Genomic DNA, 6,581 nt, shown 5'->3' with positions numbered 1-6,581 from the left:
ATATTCCTTACTTTGAAGAATACCTTTTTTTTTAATATTATTACAGTCACATCAATTTGCATGGTATTTTTTCCGTTTTTTAATTCTTTTAAATCTGTCTTTAAAGTTTATCTCTTATAAATGCCAAATAGTGGAGTCTTGCTTTTTTTTTTTTAATCCTGATAGTCCCTGCCTTTTAATCAGAGTGTTTGATCCATTAATATTTACGTGGATTGAATAGTGTCCCCACAAAATTCATGTCCACCTTGAACCTCAGAATGTGACCTTATTTGGAAATTGTGACTTTGAAGATGATGGTTAGATGAGATCATTCCAAATAAGAATGGGCCCTAATCCAATGACTGGTGTCCTTGTAAGAGAAGGAGAGGACATGCACAGAGACACACAGAGAGGAAGACCATGTGAAGAGATTGGAGTGATGACAGATACAAGCCGAGGAACACTAAGAATTACTAGCAATCACCAGAAATGGGGAGAGAGGCATGGGACAGCTTTTCCCTCAGAGTCCCCAGAAGGAGCCAATGGTGCCCAGCACCCTGATTTTGTACTTCTGGCCACCTGACCTGTGAGAGAATAAATTTCTGTTGTTCTAGGCCACCTAATTTGTGGTCATTTGTTATGGTAGTGCTAGGAAACTAACACAACATTTATTGTAATTATTGATACAGTTGAGTTTGGGTCTGCTGTCTTGGTTTTTGTTTCTTTATTTCCCATCTGTTCTTTATTTCTTTTTCCTCCTTTCCTGTCTTAATAATTTTTAGTTAATATAATCTTTTTTTGTATTCCATTTTATCTCTTCTGTTGGCTTTTTACCTATATTTCTTTGTTGTGTATATTTAAGTGATTGATGTAGGAAATATAATATGGCTTCTCATCACAGTCTACCCAGGATTAATCTACCATTTCATACATAGCGACTAAATCTTACAACAATATTATATTATCAGTAACTCTGCTCGTATCTTGTGCACCCAGTTTCTGCACTTTCCTCTCCCCTGAGCCTCCCATTTTCTCTCCCCATTTTCTTTTACCATCTTTCCCAGGAACAGATGATCTAATGGTAAGGCCATGTTTTGTGTCATCTTACAGACTTGGGCTATCTGTCGATGTTGGATTTTTCCATGAAGTACCTGAGAATTAAGAGTTAATCTGTTTAGAGAAGAGCGTGAGGTGTTGGCAGCATTACCAGCACTCAGATCAGGGGAGCCAGGAAGGACTGGATGAAACGGTCAAACCAGGATCACAAGGAACAGAAAAAAAGGTATGAGTGGGCTAGTTGGGGGGAATGGTGTGAGCTAAGGCTGAGGGCCAGTGAGGCCTGAAGTCGCAGGGCTCCATGGGCCTCCCTCATAAGGAGTTTGGATTTTATCCTGATTGAGATTTTTAAACCCACTAATGGAAATTAAGCAGGGGGGTGACATGACATGATTATTGTTTTAAAAGTTCACTGGCTGAGCCGTGAAGAGCCTGGCTTGTAAGAGCGTAAACATGGAAGCAGAGAGGCCTGTCAAAAGGCTATTGCCATCATCCAGGAAGAGCTGATGGGAAAGATTGATTTCTCTGAACTTCCCTGAAAGCCTGTTTTAAAGCTCCTTTTCTCTGAATCAGTGCATGTAGTTAGTAAGGAAACAGTCTCAGACCAGGAGATGAAAGAGGAAATGGCCTATTTGCGCCACAGCTGCAGAGCCAGCTGTCAGATGAAATAAATTGCCTTTACCTGAAGAGCAGAAGGGAAGTGGTAGGATGGAAGCAGAAATTAGCTGCTTAGAAGGGCTGATTCCCTCCTCCCTGTGACCCCTCCAACTGACTTGGGCACAGTTAATGTGGATGAGGCCAAATATTAGGGTTGCCTATTGGTTGCCTTGGCAATAGCTCATTCCAGCTTTTCTAAAGTTAAGGAAATCCTCTTCCAAGTTGGAAAGGCAGTCCGTGAGGTATTTGGCTAAGATGCAAACTGCTATCAAGACACTGGAAAAGCTTTTCATGTGCATTTGAAGGAAAATCCTGCCTCTTTGAAGGTTTGTTGACCTCTTTTGTAAATGTCCAGACAGGTAACACCAGGCACTCCCCTTTCAAGAACTCTCTTCAGGGACCACTCTCACGGACAGAAGCTGGGGGGCTGAGAGAAGTGAGGAGTGAATACGGCCATCTGTCAACCCCAAAGATTATGGGAAGCAGTAATCTGACAGAAATTGTGCTGCCATTCCCCACTTCCAGACTCTGCTCCCACAGTGTATGAACCGCAGACCTGATCTGTCTGCCTGGATCTGCCCCCCTGTATCCCAGAGCAGAGAGGCATGGAGAGGACACTCCTGCTATCAGGAGGGGATGGAGCCCATGCCCTGGTGCTTGCAGATTCCGGGTGGCTCTTTATTATGGTTTATCCACACTAAGCCATCTACTTCACTTCCCTTTCCCCCAAAATAAAAATTAATTTGACTAGGATTTTCTTTCTCAATAATATTTCTCCAAGTGCAGCTTGAGTTCAACCACCACCTGCCAGGCAGTGGATCTCAAATCTGACCACACCTGAGAAATATTATAAAAACACTGATGCTTTTAGCCCTCCACAGACTAGTTAATTCAGAATTGACAGGGAGAGGGCCCAAGCATCAGTACTTTTTATAGCTTCCCAGGGGGTCTGACGTGCAGCCAAGCTTGCAAACCACTTCCTAAGGAGACTGTGTCTCAGTTGGGATGAGTGAGGGTGAGGGATGGCAGAAATACTGGACGAGGTGCAGTCCATGGATTACAGAGGTGGACAAGGAAAGGCAATGGGCCAAAATCAGCAGCAAAGACCCTGATTTTTCCCTACAGGAAACATATATGGCTTTGCTCTGCTCCTGATTTCTTTTTGGCAAAGTTTTTGTAGAAATCCAAGTCTGAGTAATCATTGGGTTCTATGCTTGGACGTCCTCACAGGGAGCAGAGCTGGGCCAGTGTCCTCATGGACCAGCAGGCTCTGGAAGGTGTGCACAGGGAGTAGGGAAGAGGAAGATCTGTACATGAGCCATTTTGGAAGAAGCCAAATCAGATTCTCATCATGTGCTCTACACCAAAATAAACTCCCGCAATTTCAGTGTAAAAAACCTCAGTCCTTAAAAAAGAAAAACAGAAAAAAAGTATATGTAAATATTCATCTGTTCAAAAAATTATAAAGAAATTCTTGACTACATTAGTCAGGAAAGAAAATGTGAATTCAAGCAACACTGAAATGTCCTTTTTCATATCGTATATAAGTAGGATTTTTTAAAGATGAATGCCCAATGGTGTGGTGAGACAGGTGCTCACACACTGTATTCCTCCTCTTTGTGAATTGTCAGTTCATGTTCTCTTATACATGGCTAGGGGGAGATTTCATTTTTAAGCCTTTTTAGAAGCAATTTGAAAATAACTATCAAAAACTTTAAAAAATATTCTAGTGAAAGAATGTCCTATTAGTCAGGGATCTCCAGACAACTGATAGGTTGTGTCTGTATAAAGACATTTATTCTATAGAATAAAATCTTTATATAGAATGTCTCTATATAAAGAGATTTATTTTAAGGATTGACTCTCACAATTATGGAGGCTGGTAAGTCCAACGTCTACAGGGTGGGCCAGCAGGCTGGAGACACTCAAAAGAGCCAATGCTGCAGTTCAAGTTCAAAGGTCATCAGTGTGGAGACCCAGGAAAGAGTCACGGGTTGCAGTTCAAGTCTGAAGCCATCTGCTACAAAATTCCCTTGCTTAGTGAAGTCAGTCTCCCCCCCCCCATTCAGGCCTTCCACTGATTGGATGAGACCCACCCACATTAGGGAGGACAGTCTGCTTTACTCAGAGTCCACCAATTTAAATGTAAATCTTATGCAAAAACACCCCTACAGAATCATCCAGAAAAATGTTTGATCAAATATCTTGGCACTGGGGCCCAGCCAAGCTGACACATAAAATTAGCCATCACAAATACATTTTAGAATTAAACCAACCAGCATTTGAATTCTAATTTTGCCACTTAATAGGTATGTGATTCTTGGAGCCTTCCTTTATCTGTAAAATGAAAATAATAATACAGATCCTGCAGGATTATGAAGATGAAATTATCTAATGAATTTAAAGTGCCTGGCACTTAGGCATTTTATTATCCCCAGTCCTAGCTTTCTCTTTTGGTATTCTATGCTAACGAAATAGGCTGAAGTATCAAAAAGTTTTATCATCAAAGGTGTTCACTGCTGTACTATTCATAATACTGAAAAATAGGAAATAACTTGAATGTCCAGCCATTGAAGAATGGCTAAAGAAAACAGAGGAGGAGAGAATACTAAACAACCATTAAAACCGATGGTTGCAAAGTATTCTCAACACTATAGAAAAATACTCATGCTATGTAAAGTAATAAAAGCGGGACATAAGAGTCAGATACATCATATGGGCTCAACTACATAAAAAAGGCCAATGAAATAATATTAAAAGAAAATATTCCAAAATATTGTTTTGTGATTTCTTCTTTCTTTCTGTATTTTCCAATTCCATGTGCCTTCATGTTTTAAGTAGACAAGATTAAAATAAATTTGCTTAAAAGCATGCTGTTTCAGATTGCCTTCAGTGATGGCTTCTCTTCGGTGTGGTGGCAGAGTGGGGACCAGGAGCACCCTCTCCCCAGGCTGGACCTTCTCACTCCAGCTGGGCAGACAAGGTAGGCATATCTCGGGCTGGCTGCCAGGGTTCTTTGGAGGGTATAAGCCAGGCTGCCCCCAAGGGAATGCTCCAAATATTTTTTATCAGTTGGCTGCCTCAAAGAGTGATGCCACATTTCCTAGCCTACAGCCTATATAATGGTCGCTCTATTTTCTTGGTTTCTTGAGCAAAATTGCATGGGTGCCCATGGGCGTTAGGGTTGTCTCCAGTTTCCTAGCCTCGGAGGTGCAGTTTGCAGACAGAAATTTGACACCCAGGGTCCCTGGCAGAACTCGGGGACATGAGTTCATGGCCCATGTGCCCCACACACAATGCTGAGGGTCTAATTAGTATGACAAAGGGGGGCATCCAGCTAAAATTACCAAGCCCTCCAGATGACAAAGAACCCGGCACCCAAGAACTCAGATAACTCCTTGCATTGCCTCATCCTGTGAGTTGCATGTGATCATGCAAACAAATTACTCATCCCAGAAAATCACAGACTAAGTAAAGAGAAGATCAGGAAAGGAGAAAAGAGGAAGGTTGTCCTCTCCCTGCAATTAAATATGTATAACTTAAGCATGAACTAGGATCAAAATTTTGTCAGTGTGACAAAAGTTGAATTTCTGCTCAGGATGGAAGATCAGGAAATGATTTGAGCAGCTTATTCATAATTTAATCATGATCTTGGCAGTTATCATCATGAATGAGCAATACCGCTTCCTGTAGTCAGAGACCTCAAGCAGAAGAGAAATATGGGGGTGGGCACCATGGCATAAGCGGGTTTCCACATAAGATGGCACCGGGGTGATTTTCGGCAATAGGCTGGTTGGAAAGGCCAGCATGAGGGTGGGGCATGGCAGTGAATGCTTCTGGCTCCGGCTGGGCACAAGGGGAAAGCAAACATTCCCTTGGCATTTCCCATCTTCCCTACAGTGTCCTCTTTCCTCTTTCACGTATCTCTTCTCTTATCCCCTGCCTTTCCATTCTAACATATTCCTCCATCCAGGGTTGCCTGACACTGCTTCCTGCTCAGGGTGTGGCTAGATAAGAGGTTAACTAATCAAAGTATGCAGTGTGCACAGCCCTCCCCCCGCCCCCCATAGAGGTATTCACTAGTAACTGGAGGATTCTTTAAAAAAAAAAACAAAAAACATTTTTTTCCCATTATGAAAGATAACGCTGTTAACATTTCAGTATAATTCCTTACATTCTTTACTCTCTGCATGATTTTCATTTGGATTTTTGAGTATAGTTGAGATGACACTGCATGAAGGATTATGAAGCCTACTTTATTTTTATTTAACAAGCTTTTCCCCCAAATTGTTATAGACTCATAGGAAAGATAATTTTTAAAGGCACATATGATATTCCACTGAGTGGATGGACCATAGTTTATTTAATGCCTTCTTTGTTGTCATAAATCCTCTTAAGGAAAGAATTGATCTTGGAAAAGTGATTTTAAGTCCTAGATGTAATAATAGCAGCTAACATGTTTTGAATAGTGACCAGATGCCAAGTATTCTTCTCTAAGTGTCCTGTAGTTATTATCTCATTTGACCCTTACAGCAAATCTTGTAAGAAGACTACTGCTGACTTCACTGCCATTTTGCAGATGAGGATATGTGGATGTGGAGAAGGTGAGTAACCTGCTGGAGTTCCCAGCTAGGAAGCCGGAGAGCAGAGTTTGTGAATCCACACGCTCTGGCTCCAAAACTTGAGGTCTAAACCTCCATGAGATGGATGGCAAGGCCAAGGGCTCAGGTCTGAGCTGGAGTCACAGGTTTAGAGTTCAGGGATGAGGGCAGAGTGATCAGCATGAGACAGCGAAAGAAATTCATGGTTGAAGCAAAAGGACGTGGATGGGGAGAGGAAAAGGAGGGGAGGGGAAAAGAGTCAAAGAATGATGTGCGAAAGGCCAAGAG

General features: G+C 41.9%; 1 long non-coding RNA gene across 1 annotated transcript; it reads left to right on the top strand.

Moving 5' to 3' along the window:
* Positions 1-1,110: 1,110 nt before the first annotated feature.
* LOC125282434 (uncharacterized) lies at positions 1,111-6,297 on the top strand. The gene is made up of 3 exons (XR_007189569.2): positions 1,111-1,261; positions 4,575-4,675; positions 6,226-6,297. It is a non-coding gene; the product is annotated as an uncharacterized LOC125282434 (long non-coding RNA).
* The last annotated feature ends 284 nt before the right edge of the window (positions 6,298-6,581 follow it).

The sequence above is a fragment of the Ursus arctos genome, unplaced genomic scaffold, assembly GCF_023065955.2.
Source record: "Ursus arctos isolate Adak ecotype North America unplaced genomic scaffold, UrsArc2.0 scaffold_22, whole genome shotgun sequence".
In the NCBI taxonomy this organism is placed as follows: domain Eukaryota; kingdom Metazoa; phylum Chordata; class Mammalia; order Carnivora; family Ursidae; genus Ursus; species Ursus arctos.
Note: the sequence above shows the minus strand (reverse complement) of the source record. Positions and strands in the feature narration are given on the sequence as shown.